This window comes from Cnephaeus nilssonii, assembly GCF_951640355.1.
Source record: "Cnephaeus nilssonii genome assembly, chromosome: X".
In the NCBI taxonomy this organism is placed as follows: Eukaryota; Metazoa; Chordata; class Mammalia; order Chiroptera; family Vespertilionidae; genus Cnephaeus; species Cnephaeus nilssonii.
The window spans coordinates 62,883,009-62,899,905 of record NC_137071.1 but is presented as its reverse complement, the minus strand read 5'-3'; the positions used below and the strand labels follow the sequence as shown (position 1 = coordinate 62,899,905).

The 16,897-nt window shown below is 37.8% G+C and overlaps 1 pseudogene across 1 annotated transcript; it reads left to right on the top strand.

The window, feature by feature from the left end:
- Positions 1–7,465: 7,465 nt before the first annotated feature.
- Positions 7,466–7,810, top strand: LOC307095860 (large ribosomal subunit protein P1-like; annotated as a pseudogene). The gene has a single exon. The product of its transcript is annotated as a large ribosomal subunit protein P1-like (transcript).
- The last annotated feature ends 9,087 nt before the right edge of the window (positions 7,811–16,897 follow it).

Below are 16,897 nucleotides of genomic sequence, written 5' to 3'. Positions count from 1 at the left end.
CTCTAGTATAAATATAATTTTATTACAATGCATATGAAACTTATAAGCATTCATTAGCCTGGGCAGTTGTGACTATCACTTATTCTCTTGCAAAAGCTTTATGTGTGCCTTTCAGGCAACACAGTGTTCAGAAAGTAGATGTTTAATAAATACATAATTGACTTTCAATGAACAAGGTTGCAGATAGGCTTCTTAACTGAAACGGGGTTTATGAAATAGCGGATTTCTAGACCCTGAAACATGAAAAATCTTAGATCTTTGTTGATGGAGCTTTGAGGTCCTATTGTATTGTAGCAAAGTTTAAGAAGGAGCAGCAGGTGGAAACCATACATACAAGGTGAAGTTGAAGAGACCTGGGAGAGGTCACAAATTGTAGGTACCATACAGTGTGGAATTACAGAAGGAATTTACAACCTGCCTTTTATTTGGGTAGGCAGAATGACCAGTGTAGCATGGAGATAGGATATAGAATATCTAGTCTTTGGGGGAAGGAAGGATAATAAGGCTGAGATGAAAGGTAGGTAGGTTATAAAATAGGAGGAAATTATGTTTCATGTGAGCAGGGTATGTGTTGTGATTTGGAGTCCTTTTCAATTTTCATCTCTCTCTAGTGCCAACTTGGGAGACATATTATCATGACTGAATTGGAGAGTCGACAGCATACCAGAAAATGTCATTGGATAGTTTGGGACTAGTGAAGATGGAAATCATAATACTATTTTTTTTTGCACAAGCACCCCAGGAAATTAACCTCCAAATACCACTGAGGAATAGGCACTGTTATGGCTTCTTTATGGATCAGAAGACTGATGAAATATGGTGAAGCTATATAAGTAGACCAAAGATGTACAAGAAGACATGCATTGAGCAGAAAATAAATTGGAGCCCTGCTTCTCAACTCTTGATTTAACCAGAGACAGTTCTATCCCAAAACAGGAGATTCAATATAGAAGCAGGATGGAATTCGGAAGTAAAATCTGATGAGTATTTTTCCTGAAATATTACAGCTGTCACTCCCAGGGCCCTAGTCCTGAGATAGTGGCAGGTTAAGATATTAAATTTATATTTTTCTGGGAGCTCTTCATGGACTGTTGCCATGTCAATGACAGTGCAGACAAGATTTTAAAGAGCATGCTGCTTAGTGTGCCTTCTGCATAGTGCAGCTACACTCTAGAACAGCTAGTGTTCATCTGAATTCTTTAATATTTCTCCAAAGGATTCCTGTTTTCTGACATAATCTTTCTTTCCTAAGAAGAAATATCAGTGGTGCATATTGTAACTATGCTTTAGCATCTGAACTTCTATCCTAAAGAACAAAACATCAAGATGACCCCAAAAGGAAATGCTGTTATGGTCCTGAAGCAAGTGTTTAAAAAATTTAAAAATCTGTTATTCTCTCTCTCTCTCTCTCTCTCTCTCTCTCTCTCTCTCTCTCTCTCTCTCTCTCTCTCCTTTTAAAGCATTGAGCATCATGTTATACAGCCATGAACATAAACCGTGACCAGTTTACTGAGTAAGGCTATAATCAAAAGAACACATAATGATATATTTGTCTTTCTTTTCTTGTCTTTGCATTTCATTTTCATATATATCCATGTTTGTGCAGTGACTTTGAATGTGTTTCCTGGAGGCAGATGCCCGTGCAAGTTTAACAGCGAAGACAGGAGAGGGGAACACGATGGCCAGGGGAGGAGATGCTGTACATTGAGGGCAGGGCCAGAATATATTGCAGGAGGGAAGCAGGATTTTGATAACAAAGGGAACCAGAGTATGTGCCTTTGCTTGCTGAAGAGACTACAGATAAGGAACTCTGACTTTTAATTATCTCCTCTTTATACCTAAAGGATATGCTTTCCAATGGATTCCTTGACAGTCTTTTCATTATAATTTTATAACAGTCATGCCAACACACTGGCTTTTAATTATAGGAAAGGGACTAGTTTGGGAGACTGTGCCCAGTACACAAGTCTACCTCTACCATGGTCGGGGTGGTTGGTGAGGGGAATGAAATGCTTTGAAGGTGATACTGGAGGTAAATAATGTCCCTAACACTATTATTTTTGCACAGCAATGTGATTACAAGGTCTTTTAGTCTGTTACATAAATTAGATGAATGTGTATCTTGATGAAATCAATAATTAGAAAAAATAGATACCAAGGATAAATGCAATGAGATTTCAAAAGTTTCTTGGTAATGACAATAGCAACACAACTATTAACATATATACTAGTAACACTTTCTATGTTCCAGGAACTCTTATAATTACTTTACATTTCTCATGTCATGTAACACTCAGAAAACCCCGTGACATAGGTACTGATGTCCTCATTTTAAGAGGCAGATTTGAGATTGAATCCCAAGCAGGGTGGTTCTAGGGCCTGCACCCTTTATTGCTATGCAGTACTGCCTTTCATGAGATAACCTTCTGTATTTTTTGACTTGGCTTTATGACAGGACCAGAGCTTAGGCCTATTTGTGAGCAGGTGAAGTTTTTGTGTGGCTTAACACACTCTTCCCTTTTGTACCTTGCACAGCTACCCTGCCTCCCAACCCCCCATGTCCCATGCTGCACTGCTTCCTTGCACTTTTGTTCTAATAGGAAAGCACATGATAAAAAGTATCCTCTAAATTTTATGTTATCCCTCTCAGAAATATATTCTTTCAGTTATAAAAAAGGTTAACTTTCCCAGAAATATTTGCATTTTCAAAGAGGATGTGTGGAGAGGAGACTGGGAGAATACTGTGTAGGTAAGATCTCTAAAAGCTCCTTGAATTGCAAAAAGGTAGATAATGACATACTTCCCTACCTTTATGGGCAGTCTAGCTTTATGGTGCTATCAGTACTTCATTGTCAGATGCAAAGGTCATGAGATATTGGATAGTTTTCACATCACTTCAGAGTCTCTTGTCTCCTCTACTCACCCTTAAGTCATTACTACATCTGGATTTCTGTGGAGAGGAAAGATCCTTACCATTTGTGGTGCAATAGGGATGAATTCCCGGCTCATTGATTTGCCAGGTTTAGCAAATATAAATACATGATTTCAGTGCAAATTTGAATTTCATATAATGAGCAATTTTTAGTACAAATACATCCCATGCAGTAGTTGGGACATTCTTATACAAGAATTATTTTATGTTTATCTGAAATTTAAATTTAACTGGACAACTTGTATTTTATCAGGTAATCATACTCAGGGTGGACTTTAACTGTCTGTAGACAGGAAAACTTCTACTTATGGATATCTTACGCTAATCTAAGTATGAGGTGCTGAGAGCATGAAGGGGAGTGGTGACTGTGGAGAAAGGGCCACATCCATCCCCACTGTGGAAGAGATTCAAAATGTGGTGATTGCTTACCTGGGAGGGATTGATGGAGATATCCCAGGTGTCTTGCATAGAGGTTGTAAGTAACAAAGCAAAAGTCATTATAAAAGACTAAGGCCAGAAACTCAGGGATTTGGGTTCGATTTTGGGGAGAAAACAGGTTGCATATGTTCATCAGAGCAGAGACAATATTGAGTCCAGGAAGTTGAATAAGGCTTAATGAGATTAGCAAAACTTAAACATTATTCCAGGCAATAATCCAGAAAACTAAAGGTCAGTAGTTAGTTTGCTATTGAATACCTAACAACCAGATATTATATACTCATACTCCCATGTGAATTAAGATCATACCTTATATTTAACAGTTTAGTTAATATGATCAGGTCAGGTGCAATTGTTTACAACCCAAACTAAAATTGCAAAATGCCACACATGTAGTCTTCTGGAAAAATTCTAAACATCGAATAGCTATTTTCTGATGTCACACAATACTTCAAACATAAAAGAGAATCCACTTTCATTGGATTATGAGTTTTCTCCCCCCTCAGGATAAGCATGGAATAGACTGTGGAATCTCAGAGGGAAGGAGGGGGTGGGTGGTGGGAAGAGATCAACCAAAGAACTTGTATGCATATATGCATAACCAATGGACACAGACAATAGGGTGGTAAAGGCCTGGGGTGTGGTGGGAGGGGGGTGTGGGGGCAGGCTAGAAGAGGTCAATAGGGGAGAAAGGGTATATAGGTAATACTTTCAACAATAGATTTTTAAAAAAGTAGATGACAACTAGTGGATAAATTAGGAAATACAAGTTTTATTTATGGAATTGCTCATAACATGAAGCTTATTTTCTGTTCTAGCTAGAATGCCCATTAGCTATTTTGATTTATTTAATTATAGTTTGATTTCAGAAGTTAAAAATCATTGTTCATATGGTAAGATGAATGAATAATACCTAATTAGACAGCTTTTGCAAGATGCTAATAAGAGAGGTGGAATACAGTGTAAGGAAAGTATTTTAAATACAAAGATGGTGTTGTAGGGCATACACAGTAGGGGAAGAGCAGGGTTACCGTGGGAACTGTAATCCTGAATTTCATGACTTGTCTTGTGTGATTACAAGTTTAATGCTGTAGCAAGACTGTGACTTTTCCCTTTAGTTTGAGAATGATTTATTCGTGAATAATCAGGAAAGGACAAGGCTTAGATGTGACCTGAATCTGCCTAATCTAGGAGGACCCTACATCTTTTAGGAAGATAGAAGGGGGAAACGGTATGAAAATATGATCTCCTCAAAAGTACATGAGCACACTGTAGAAAACTATTTTGCACTTTCACTTTGAAGTCCTTTGCAGCTATAGATTTCCAAATGTTTAGAAATGGGCATAGAAGCTCTATGATGTTTCTTGAAACTCCATAGGTCTAGTCATGACCATGAATGAATTTCAGAGAATAGCTCACAGCTGAAGCTGGCAACAGAAAACAAGAGAGGCTACAGGAGTATGGATTTACTGAAGTACAACTTGCAACAGTGAAGTATGACTATCATTGTCTGAGAAAGAGCAGCAGCAGACAGGTGAAGTGTGCAGCAGTCAACATATGAGTTGTCTTACTCTTAGAAGAGGGCTGGAGTCAAACATGGGTATCAGATTGCGTATGCACACAAAGGAGTGTCACGCTGACTATACATTAGCCTGCTACATGTGTCTTCACATGATGCATTTTGATGGAAAGAGAAGTTGTTGGTCAATTAATAGGGTCTTTTCACCACAGTTCTGAGCATGTTGATGTCTCCAAAGAGTTGGGTATTTGATACATTTTATATTGATTAGCTTATTTTTCTTTGGATATTGCTGGATTCCATAGGTTTTGAGGCTATGCCAGTTTACACAATAGATATTCCAAATAATAACCTCCACTGTGTACAGTTTGTATGAAACAATTTTAATAAGGCACAAAAGGCCCACGTATACACTCACACATTGGTGGATATCATATAAAGGTTAGGTTCCTTCTGGTTCCTTTTGGAGATTTACTATAAGTGCTGCTGCCTAGACAAATTTAACTGAAATTAACATGCTGATTAGTAATGCTAATACTAATACATACTAGTACTTTCTGGCTTCATCTATTTTCTGTTCAAGATGTGTCATTCCTAAAGTCAATCAATGTAAGTTCCTGAAGCCTGCAAATGAAGTATGTACTCTACAGAAAATAAAATTAAAATTATTGCTATTGATAAAACATAAGGAAGCAAATGGTGAATGGAATATAATTCTAGAGTAACAAAGATATAAAAAAATAAAAGAAATTAAATGAACTATGCCCTTCAAGTCATGGAGTACCAAGCGTATCATCAGCAAAAAAAATTTGATTAGCCTTAGCCAGGTTGGCTCAGTGGACAGAGTGTCGGCCTGCAGACCAAAGGGTACTTGGTTTGATTCTGGTCAACGGTATGTACCTCGGTTGCAGGTTCCTCCCTAGCCCAGGCTCTGGTCGGGGCACTTGCAGGAGGCAACCAATCAATGTGTTTCTCTCATATCAATATTTCTCTCTGTCTTTTCCTCTCTCTTCCACTCTCTCTAAAAATCAATGGAAAAATATCTTCAGGTGAAGATTTTTTTTAAAAAAAGAATTTGCTTAATGGAAGAAAACCCTATTAAAAGTTTGAAACAGTGGTTAGCATCAGTATAAAAACAAACAATGATGAATGAATTAAAATGTAGAATATCAGTCAAAAGCAAGCATTCCAATATTTTAAATTGTTTTTATTTTTCAGTTACAATTGACATAAAATTTTATATTAGTTTCAGGTGTACAACATAGTGATTAGGCATTTATGAAGTAATCACCCCAATAAATCAAATACCCATCTGACACACTATACATAGTTATTACAGTATTACTGATTATATTTCCTATGCTGTACTTTACATCCCCATGACTGTTTTTATAACTGGAAATTTCTACTTTTTTTGGAGTGAGATACAGGATGGGAGAGGAAGAGAGAGAGAGAGAGAGAGAGAGAGAGAGAGAGAGAGAGAGAGAGAGAGAGAGAGAAACATTTATGTAAGAAAAAAAACATTGATCGAATGCCTCCCCAGCCCGTCCCAACCAGGGATTGAACCTGCAACCCAGGCATGTGAGCTGAGCAGGAATGGAACCACAGACACCTCAGTGCACAGGAGGATGCTCCAACCAACTGAGCCACACTGGCCAGGATACCAATTTGTACTTACTAATTTCTGCCCCTTTTTCACTCAGCCCCCAACTGCTCTTCAATCCAATCTTTTATAAGGTCAGAAAAATGGCAGAAAAGTGATCATCCTCATTTTGGTCAACTTATAATGAAAGTGGGTTATTCTAAGAAGAAATAGAAAGGGAGAGACAAACAGAAGGTAGCCAAGTTTTAGATTTTCACTCAGTGCATGTAGATTGCAATGAATAAGAAATAAAAGAAACAATTAAAGGAATGTAAGGCTGCCCTTTCCCCAGATGCCGGTAAGGTGCTCGTTTCTTCCGAGGAAGCTAAGGCAGCGTTAGGGTGAAGCCTTCACTTCATCCAGTGACTAGCACCGCTCCTGGTGTTATATTGTCAATCAGTGAGCTAAATACAAGAAGCCTTAATGAGCCAATTAATTAGGAGTCTTTATTACACGTGGGCTCAGAGCAGAATATTTTCGTCAAATTCTGAGCAAAAACATGGAGGAAGATTTCTCTATTTATATGCTTCCAGTTCTTTGTCTCCCAAATATGGTTTTTCCAGACCTTCTTCAGACTTTACAAAGAGTTTTGTGTAAGTTTATTTTTTCAGACAGCTTGTAACCTTGAGTATATATCATATCTCTTAAATACCTGGCTTGAGAGTATGGGAATATTATCAGTATTAGCTTCTTATGTTAGATGGCTAGCTTGTAAGGTCAGACAGCTAAGTTTTTATATTTTTCTATTATTTAAAGTAAAAAACAAAGTCATATTACAGAATAAGAGACTGTCTAATAATGACAGTTTACAATGACAGAGTTTACAGAACAAGGGACTATATAACAATAGCAGAGAAGTTCAAACAGCAGTTTTTATACAAGATGGAGGTTACTATGCTTCATTGGCAGCACAAACCCATCACTCTCCCTCACCATGGCCTCAGTCTCAGAGCTCGCCTGCATCTACTAGGCTCTTATCCTACTAGAGGATGAAGTGAAGGTGACAGAAGATAAGATCAATGCCCTCATTAAAGCAGCTGGTGTAAATGCTGAACCTTTCTGGCCAGGCTTGTTTGCAAAGGCTCTGGCCAATATCAATATTTGGAGTCTCATCTGCAATGTAGGGGCTGGTGAACCTGCCCCAGCAGCTAGTGCTGCACCAGTAGGAGGTACTGACCCCTCCACAGCTGCTGCCCCAGCTGAAGAGAAGAAAGTGAAAACAAAGAAAGAAGAATCTGAGAAGTCTGATGATGACATGGCCTTTGGTCTTTTTGACTAAACTAGCTCTTTTGTAACACATTCAATAAAAGTTGAACTCTGTTGCTAAAAAATAAAAATAAAAATGTAAGGCTGAAGCAAAAATCCAAAAACAACATATTTGAGTGTAATATATGTTGCATGAACAGACTTTACTACCAACAAAATGCTAAAAGCACTTGCATGTAAAAAATAGAATGTCAAAGGACCAAAATTTGATAAAAATTTGACATAATAGAGTGGTTACTTTGCCTGAGTTCTTGTTCTCTTTATCACCATTTTCTCATGAAATGTCTTCCTTGTAGTGGAGAAGCAGTGTTTTAATAAGATAGTCATGAGAACTTTTATAATTTAAACAAAAGATTGAGCTCTATTTCATTAGATTGATATAAACCAGAAGCTCTTTAAAATGAAAAAGTAAAGGGAAAAGATTTCTCAGAATAAAAATAACTTAGAAATAAGTGCAATATCAAAATGGATAAAAGGGGCAGAATTGCTTAAATGTCAGTTAGGATGAAAATGGTACAGACAAAAGTGAAAGGAGGAAGACAGTGAAACTGAGTCATCCACATATGAAGCAAATGAAAGGAATATGTATTCACAATGTGCATTGATGCCCAGATAGTTCAAGTTGTGTCAGCAAATATCGTGATTTGCAATGGGTTTTAGAACATAAGTATAATGCATAGACTCTGTCTGCACAAAGGGAATGTTTATAGTTTGCTCACAATTTAGGAAAAAATAATCAATTTGGTCCCTTGGGCTCTTTAAACTACAGTTTCTACAGAAGCTGTAGTATATTTTATATATTGTTTTTCCCACTTGTTAAAAGACACACACAAAACATGATAAAGGTCATTTGTGAAAAACCCACAGATAACATTGTAATCACTTATGAAAGCCTGAAAGCTTTCCCCTGAAGATCGGGAATAAGACATGGGTACCCATGCTTGCACCACTGCTATGCAGCATGGGATTGGAAGTCCTACCTAAAGCGATTAGGCAATGAAAAGAAACAAAAGGGTCCAAAATTGGAAAAGAAGTAAAAACTATTTCTATGGGCCGGTAACATAATCTTATGTTTAGAAAATCCCAAGGACTCTACAAAAAGAAAATCCAACCCACATTTATTATGTTTTGAATTTTGTACACCAAAGAGATAAGTATAAGTTTGAGGTACCCCCAGTACCACAGGATGTGACGTTATTTGTGGGAAATAAGGCTACTGCAAATGTAATGATTAAGATGAGGCCATAGCCCTAACCAGTTTGGCTCAGTGGATAGAGCGTCAGCCTGCAAACTCAAGGGTCCCAAATTTGATTCCGGTCAAGGGCATGTACCTTGGTTGCAAGCACATCCCCAGTAAGGGGTGTGCAGGAGGTAGCTGATCAATGTTTCTCTCTCATGGATGTTTCTAACTCTCTCTCCCTCTCCCTTCCTCTCTGTAAAAAATCAATAAAATATATATATATAAAAAAAAAGATCAGCCGAGACCGGTTTGCCTCAGTGGATAGAGCGTTGGCCTGCAGACTCAAGGGTCCCAGGATCGATTCCGGTCAAGGGCATGTACCTTGGTTGCGGGCACAGCCCCAGTGGGGGGTGTGCAGGAGGCAGCTGATCGATGTTTCTCTCTCATCGATGTTTCTAACTCTCTATCCCTCTCTCTTCCTCTCTGTAAAAAATCAATAAAATATATTAAAAAAATAAAAAATTATAAAAAAAAAAGATGAGGTCATCCCAAGGTAGGGTTGCCCTTTAATCCAATATTACTGGTGTCCTTTAAGAAGAGGTGAAGTGACAGACACACAAAAGGGGAATGCCATGTGATGATGAACATATACACTGAGTGGCCAGATTATTATGATCTCTGAACGCATAATAATCTGGCCACTCAGTGTACATTGGACATACATGTACAAGCCAAGGAATGCCAAAGATTGTCAGGACTACAGAAATCTGGAAGAGACAAGGATGGACTCTCCCATAGAGCCTTTTGAGAGAGCATAGTCCAGCCAACACCCTTGTTTCAGATTTCTAGACTCCTGAAGTATGAGAGAATACATTTCTGTTGTTCTGAGCCATCTAGTTAGTGGTAATTTGTTATTGCAGATCTAAGAATCTAATACAGATCGTAGTATCAGGGAGTGAGGTGTTGCTGTAACATATGTGTAAAAATGTGGAGTTGGCTTTGATTGAGTAATGTGCAAAAACTGAAGGAAATTTGAGGTCCTTGATAGAAAAATCACTGATTGCCTTGATGGTTGGTAGAAATATGAACATTAAATGTACTTATGGTGAGTCCTTAGATGGAAATGATAAACGTGTTTTTGGGCACCAGAGGAGACATGATTCTGGTTATAAAGTGGTAGATTTTTGGCTGAATTATGTTCTATCTTTGGGAGGAAAGTGGAATTTGTAAGCAATGAGCTTAGCTATTTAAGCAACGAAGCAACGTGTGGAAGGTTCGGCCTGGTTTCTCCTTGCTACCTAAGATAAAACAGAGATGAAAGATAAAATGAGGACTAAACTTAAACACAATGGCACCAGCACCTGAAGGTTTGGAAGGCTCTCTGCCTACCCAGAGAGTGTGCTCTGGAAGTCCGGCCAAGCGTGTGGCTGGATAACAACTTGCTGAGAGATTAGGCATGTGACTTATGTTCAGTCAACCATCTCAGCAGAAGCCAGGGACAGAGATGGGGATATCCAGGGAGTATTTGTGGGGAACCCTCTTGTCTAATGGCTTGGATCTCTATAAATTGGGTGGAACACCAACACATTTTTTGAAAAAATTTTATCAGCAAAAATGCTGCCAGCCTGGATTGAAAGGGACAGAGGAAGAAAATGAAAGAAAAATCACTCTGAGGGCAGAGCCATGAGTGCAAAGGACAGAGCTTCTCAGCCCCTGAAATCTAACGGATTTTTTCCTGCTGGGTTTGGACTTACTTGGAACCTGTGGCCCATTTTTCCCTTCCTATTTTTCCTTTTTGGAATGGGAGTGTCTATCCTATGCTTGTCTCACCACTGCTTTTTGGAAGTAAATAAATTGCTTCACAGGTTTACAGATGGAGAAGAATTTTGCCTCAGGATGGACCATACCCAGAAGTTCACCCATGATTGATTTATATATATAGATGAGAATTTGGACTTCATAAAAATTAAAAACTTTTGTGAAAAGGGATATTATCATGAAAGTTAAAAGACAAATTACAAAATAAGAAAAAATGTTCATAAATCATATATGTGATAAGTATCTAGGAGAGAGAGAGAGAGAGAGAGAGAGAGAGAGAGAGAGAGAGAAGACTCTTACAACCCTAGAACAAACAAACCAGTTTAAAAATGGGCAAAGGATTGAATATGCTAGAAACCACTGAATTGCACACTTTAAATTGTGAATTTAGGGTATGTGAATTATATCAATGAAGCCATTGTATTTAAAAACAGGTTTAATTAGGAGAAATGAATTGCTGTGATATGGGATTATGATATTTAAGCATAAGCAATAGAATAAAAATAGATAAATTGATCATAATCTAAAATTAAAATGTTCATTAAAAAAAGACACCATCAAGAAAATGAAAAGAAAACCCACAGAATGGGAAAAGTGTTTGTAAATCATGTACTTGAAAAAACTCTAGAATATATAAAGAAATCTTACAAATAAATGATAAAAAGACAAATAACCCAATTGAAAAAAAATGGACAAAGGATCTGAATAGACATGTCTCTAAAGATATACAAATGGACAATAAGCACAAGAAAAGATGTTGGACACAATTAGTAATCAGGAAATGTAATCAGTTGGAAATCCAAATCACAATGAGACCATACCACACCCACTAGGATGTTTATAATAAAAAAGAAAGAAAGCAACAAATGTTGATGAGGATGTGGAAAAATTGAAACCCTCAGACATTGCTGGTAGGAATGTGAAATGGTACAACCACTGTGGAAAACAGTTTGTCAGTTCCTCAAAAAAGTAACATAGAAACATCATTTGATCCAGCAATTTCTTTTCTAGGTATGTGAATTGAAAGAGAAATGAAAACATATGTCCACACAAAAATGTGCACATAAATGTTCATCGCAATATTATTCAAATAGTCCTAAAGTGTAAACAATCCAAATAACCTTCAACTGATAAACAGATAAACAAAATATGGTTAACTCTTTAATGAAATGTTATCGAGCAATAAAAAGGAATGAAGTAATAATACATGAAACAACATTGAAGATCCCAGGAAACATTATGCTAAGTGAAAGAAGCCAGTCACGAAGGAGCACATATTGAATGATTCCATTTATATGAAATGTCCAGAGTAGGCAACCTAGAAGCAAATACTAGGTTGTTGACTGGGTGGTGTGAGGGAGTGGAGAGAGTCTGCTAAAAGGTATAGGGTTTCTTTTGGGGTGATGAAAATATTCTCAAATTAGATTGTGGTGATAATTGCACAACTCTGTGAGTATACTAAAAACCACTGAATTAAAAGCATTCAAATTATATCTAAACAAAACTTCTAAAAAACTGGACTGTGTTGATTTCAGAGGATGTTTATCAATAATGAAGTCAAATTTGTCAATAAAAGATTCCAACTGAAGGCTAATAATTAGTGACAAAAACATTTGTTCACTAAAATTAAAAATATAAAGCTAATAAAACCTGGAAAATACAGGGCGTCCCCAAAATGAATACATACTTTAACAGCTGATAGCTCAATTTTGAAAATGAAATGTATTTTTTTAAATTTATCTTCATTGTTGAACGTATTACACATGTCCCCCTTTTTCCCCATTGACCCACTCCACCCTGCACCTGCCTGCCCCAGGCCTTCACCACCCTATTGTCTGTGTCCATGAGCTATGCATATATGCATACAAGTTCCCTAGTTAACCTCTTCCCCCACCCCCACCCCCACTTTCCCTCTGAAATTTATCAGTCTGTTCCATGCTTCTATATCTCTGGATCTATTTTGTTCATCAGTTAATTTTGTTCATTAGATTCCACATATGATATTTATCTTTCTCTGACTGACTTATTTCACTTAGCATAATACTCAACATGTCCCTCCATGCTGCTTCAAAGGGACCTGGAGAGCTGCATAGTATTCCATGGTGTAAATGTACTACATATTTTTAATCCACTCATCTGCTGATGGGCACTTAGGCTGTTTCCAAATCTTAACTATTGTAAATTGCACTGCTATGAACATAGGGGTGCATATATTCTTTCTGATTGTTGTTTCTGATTTCTTGGTATATGTTCCTAGAAGTGGGATTGAGAAGGCTAAAAGGCTAATTCCAATGTAACCCTGGTATTTGTGTGTGTGGGGGGGCAGCTAGCAATCTGAATCTGTGCCAGCAAACCCAGTGTACATTTTTTTTAGTCTAACCAAACTTTATTTATTTATTTATTTAATAAATCTTTATTGTTCAGATTATTACAATTGTTCTTCTTTCTTCCCCCCATAGCTCCCCTCCACACGGTTCCCACCCCACCCTCTGCCCTTACCCCCCCTCACTGTTCTCATCCATAGGTGTACGATTTTTGTCCAGTCTCTTCCTGCACCCCTCACCCCTTTCCCCCCCAGAATTGTCAATCCAATCCCTTTCCATACCCTTGATTCTATTTTATTCACCAGTTTATTCTGTTCATCAGATTTTTAATTAACTTGATTTTTAGATTCACTTGTTGATAGATATGTATTTGTTGTTCATAATTTTTATCTTTACCTTTTTCTTCTTCTTTCTCTTCTTAAAGAGTACCTTTCAGCATTTAATATAATACTGGTTTGGTGTTGATGAACTCCTTTAGCTTTTTCTTATCTGTGAAGCTCTTTATCTGACCTTCAATTCTGAATGATAGCTTTGCTGGGTAGAGTAATCTTGATTGTAGGTTCTTGCTATTCATCACTTTGAATATTTCTTGCCACTCCCGTCTGGCCTGCATAGTTTCTGTTGAGAAATCAGCTGACAATCGTATGGGTGCTCCCTTGTAGGTAATTAACTGTTTTTCTCTTGCTGTTTTTAATATTCTCTCTTTGTCTTTTGCTCCTGGCATTTTAATTATGATGTGTCTTGGTGTGGTCCTCTTTGGATTCCTCTTGTTTGGGGTTCTGTGTGCTTCCTGAACTTGTAAGTCTATTTCTTTCACCAGTGTACATTCTTGATAACCTATAATTAAGTCACTGCCTCTTTCCCAGAAACTGGTCTTGCAGAACCTGTTCTCTAAATGCTCACATTTCACAGAGGCCATAAACTATGAACAGTGCACAGGGGTGGGGGGTTATTAGCGCTGGCGCCAGGCCAGACCATTAGATATGGTCTCAAGACCCCCAACACCTGGGGCCTTTTTTGCAAAGCCTGCGAAAGGACTGGAAGCATAATCCATATTTGAGGAACAAAGACACCAGAAAGAGATAAAACAGAAGCTCCCTGCATGTTACTTTGCTCAGTCTTGGGAAGTTATTCTGCTGAGTCTGCTGGTGTAATAAACTGTGTAACTCCATTTCTCTAAAGCGTTGCTTGGTTTTTCTCTGGTCTTCTGCAACAGAATTATTGGGTCAAATGGAAGTTCCATTTTTAATTTTTTGAGGAAACTCCATACTATTTTCCACAGTGGCTGCAACAGTCTGCATTCCCTTCAGCAGTGTATGAAATGTATTTTAATAAACACTGCCTTTATAATTCTTCAAAGTGTGTGTATACATTTTTGGGACACCCTATATATAGTTTAAGAATAGAAGATAGTCCTATGCCATTTCTGGCATGTTTCTAAGATATTTACTCACCAGGAATCATGGATCTAGTATAGCAGCACCAATATTCCAGTGCTAATATGTACACATACACACTCGCAGGGACCTGTGCATTTTTCATGCATGAGGATGGATATCTGAAATGCATCTGAATAACTTCTCTGCAGGATAGATTTCGTTTAGGTTATTTTCAATACAAATAGTATAGAGGGCTAAAAGGTCATTTTTAAAATTCATATAATGACACTCTTCTAAAATCTGTGGTACTGTCACAGGTTGTTAGGCCTGATGCCAGCTGCCCCATATACATGTGAGGACTGTCTTAAACCCCTTTGTCCCACTGGCTACAATTCAGAATTTGAATTCTCACCTGTAATTGGACTTACTCTTTCAGGCTCCTGGGGGAGCACTGGTGCCCTACCTCTGCATAGTATATTACCATTTCAAAGTGCTTTTACATACATATATCATCTCATCAGATCTTCACAACAACTCTAGGTTGAAGGTACTGTTATACAGCTTTTGTAGCTAGAGAAAGCCAATTCTCAGTGAGGTTAATTTACTCATCTAAGGGCATGTGAGTCTCAAAAAGGCTGAAAGTTGAACAGTGCACTTTCCATGGCATCCAAGCTTCTTTAAAAATTGAGCACATCCAGAAGCATCTATTCAAATGGGACTGCAACTGGGGAACAGAGAGCAGGGGAGAAGTAACATAGTATCCCATTAGCACCAGGGAACCAGAGAAAGAATTGCTTTCTCAGACTCACGAGCTGTCATCCAGGGCAGAGCAGGCCCTGAGTTATGGAAATTTTTATGTGAGAGGAAGGAAACGGGGCTTGAAGAGCAGATTCAAGTTTTAAAAATCAACAAACAATTGTTAACTCAGAATGGAAAAGGAACATTAGGAAATATATGCTCATTAAATATAGCCAGTATTCCTACGATATTTCACTCACACAGAAAATAACTTTTAATTAGAAAAAGACACTTCATTTCTTTTCTTTTGCTCTGTTTCCGTCATTTAGATGAGCATTGGCTATACATAAACATCTTAGAAAGATGTACTCTGTGAGTGTGTGTTTGGATCTTGGGATTGTGTGTTTTGTTTTTGGAATTATATTTAGAACATTAGAGGGGGTTATAGTAAAATTTACATGTGCTGTTTTCTTGGAAAGAGCTCTAAATTTCTCTGTCTGGCCTATCCTTACCACAAAGAGTTTACGCCTTTGAATTCTTTACTTCTGATTTTCTTTTGATAAAACATTGTTTTTCATTGCATTTCCTTTTTTATTTCTTCTACAAAATAACCCTGCAGTGTGGCTCTGTAACATCTTCTTTATCCATTTTTGCAAATGAAATTTGTTTCCCGTAGGTCCTGTGAGAATAAACAAGTCATATTTTCTGTCAAATAACAGTTTAGATAGCCGCCAATTTGGACGGCGTGACTTGGCAGCTGCTATGTTGGCCGCATGGCTTGCAGCTCCCCTGGGGTCCACCATCTTGAAACAGCAAAGGCCAATCCCTCCTTTTGAATTAACCAATTGCGAAAGACTGTATGCCTGAGCTCCAATCAAGAGCAAAGGACAGGTCATGTGCGTAAGGGATTATAAACCCAAGCAGCCCGCCTGCTAGGTGTGCGCGCTTCCAGACCATGTGTGCTCACCCTTCTATGTAGAAGTAAAGATGTTGGCCTTGCTGCCTGGCTCCCAAGTGTGTTTTGTGTTCTATAAGGACCCCTGACTTGGGCGGCTTGCCTTATTTCTAACAGTCCCATATAAATAAGTCAAATGTAATTGTTTAATTATGAATTGTAACTTCTCCTTATCCCAGGTGCTTATTTAGCCCATTGCTTTGGAATAAGTTTCTTTCCTCTTATTCTTTTTCAATGTATTGTTCAGGGGACACTTCAGTGTTGAAAGACTGACACTCACCCAGTTAATTTCCCACTGAAGAAGCACAATGCCTCTTGCTTATCTTGACCTTATTTCTTTTCTTTGGAGATATATGTTAGAAAACAACCTGCTGTATTTTTCACAGTTGCAGATAAACTAACCCTGATTTCAATATATTTCATGTTGTCATTTTATTTCTCTTCTGGAAAGAAATGAGATTTTGTACTCTTGTTAAAAGAACAGAAGATCAGTCTGTGCCTGAGTTCTGATTCTAATTCTGTTTCTAATTCCATCTGGTCATTTCTATGAAATACTTCAGAGTGGGTGACTTGATTTTTTTTAACCTTCTCCACTTCTCAACTTGCAAAGTAGGTAGAATAATGTTACCCTATTTGCATCTCAGTGGTATACGAAAAATAGTGAGAATTGCTATTAGTTAGCATAACTAAAATTTCCTAAGTGTTA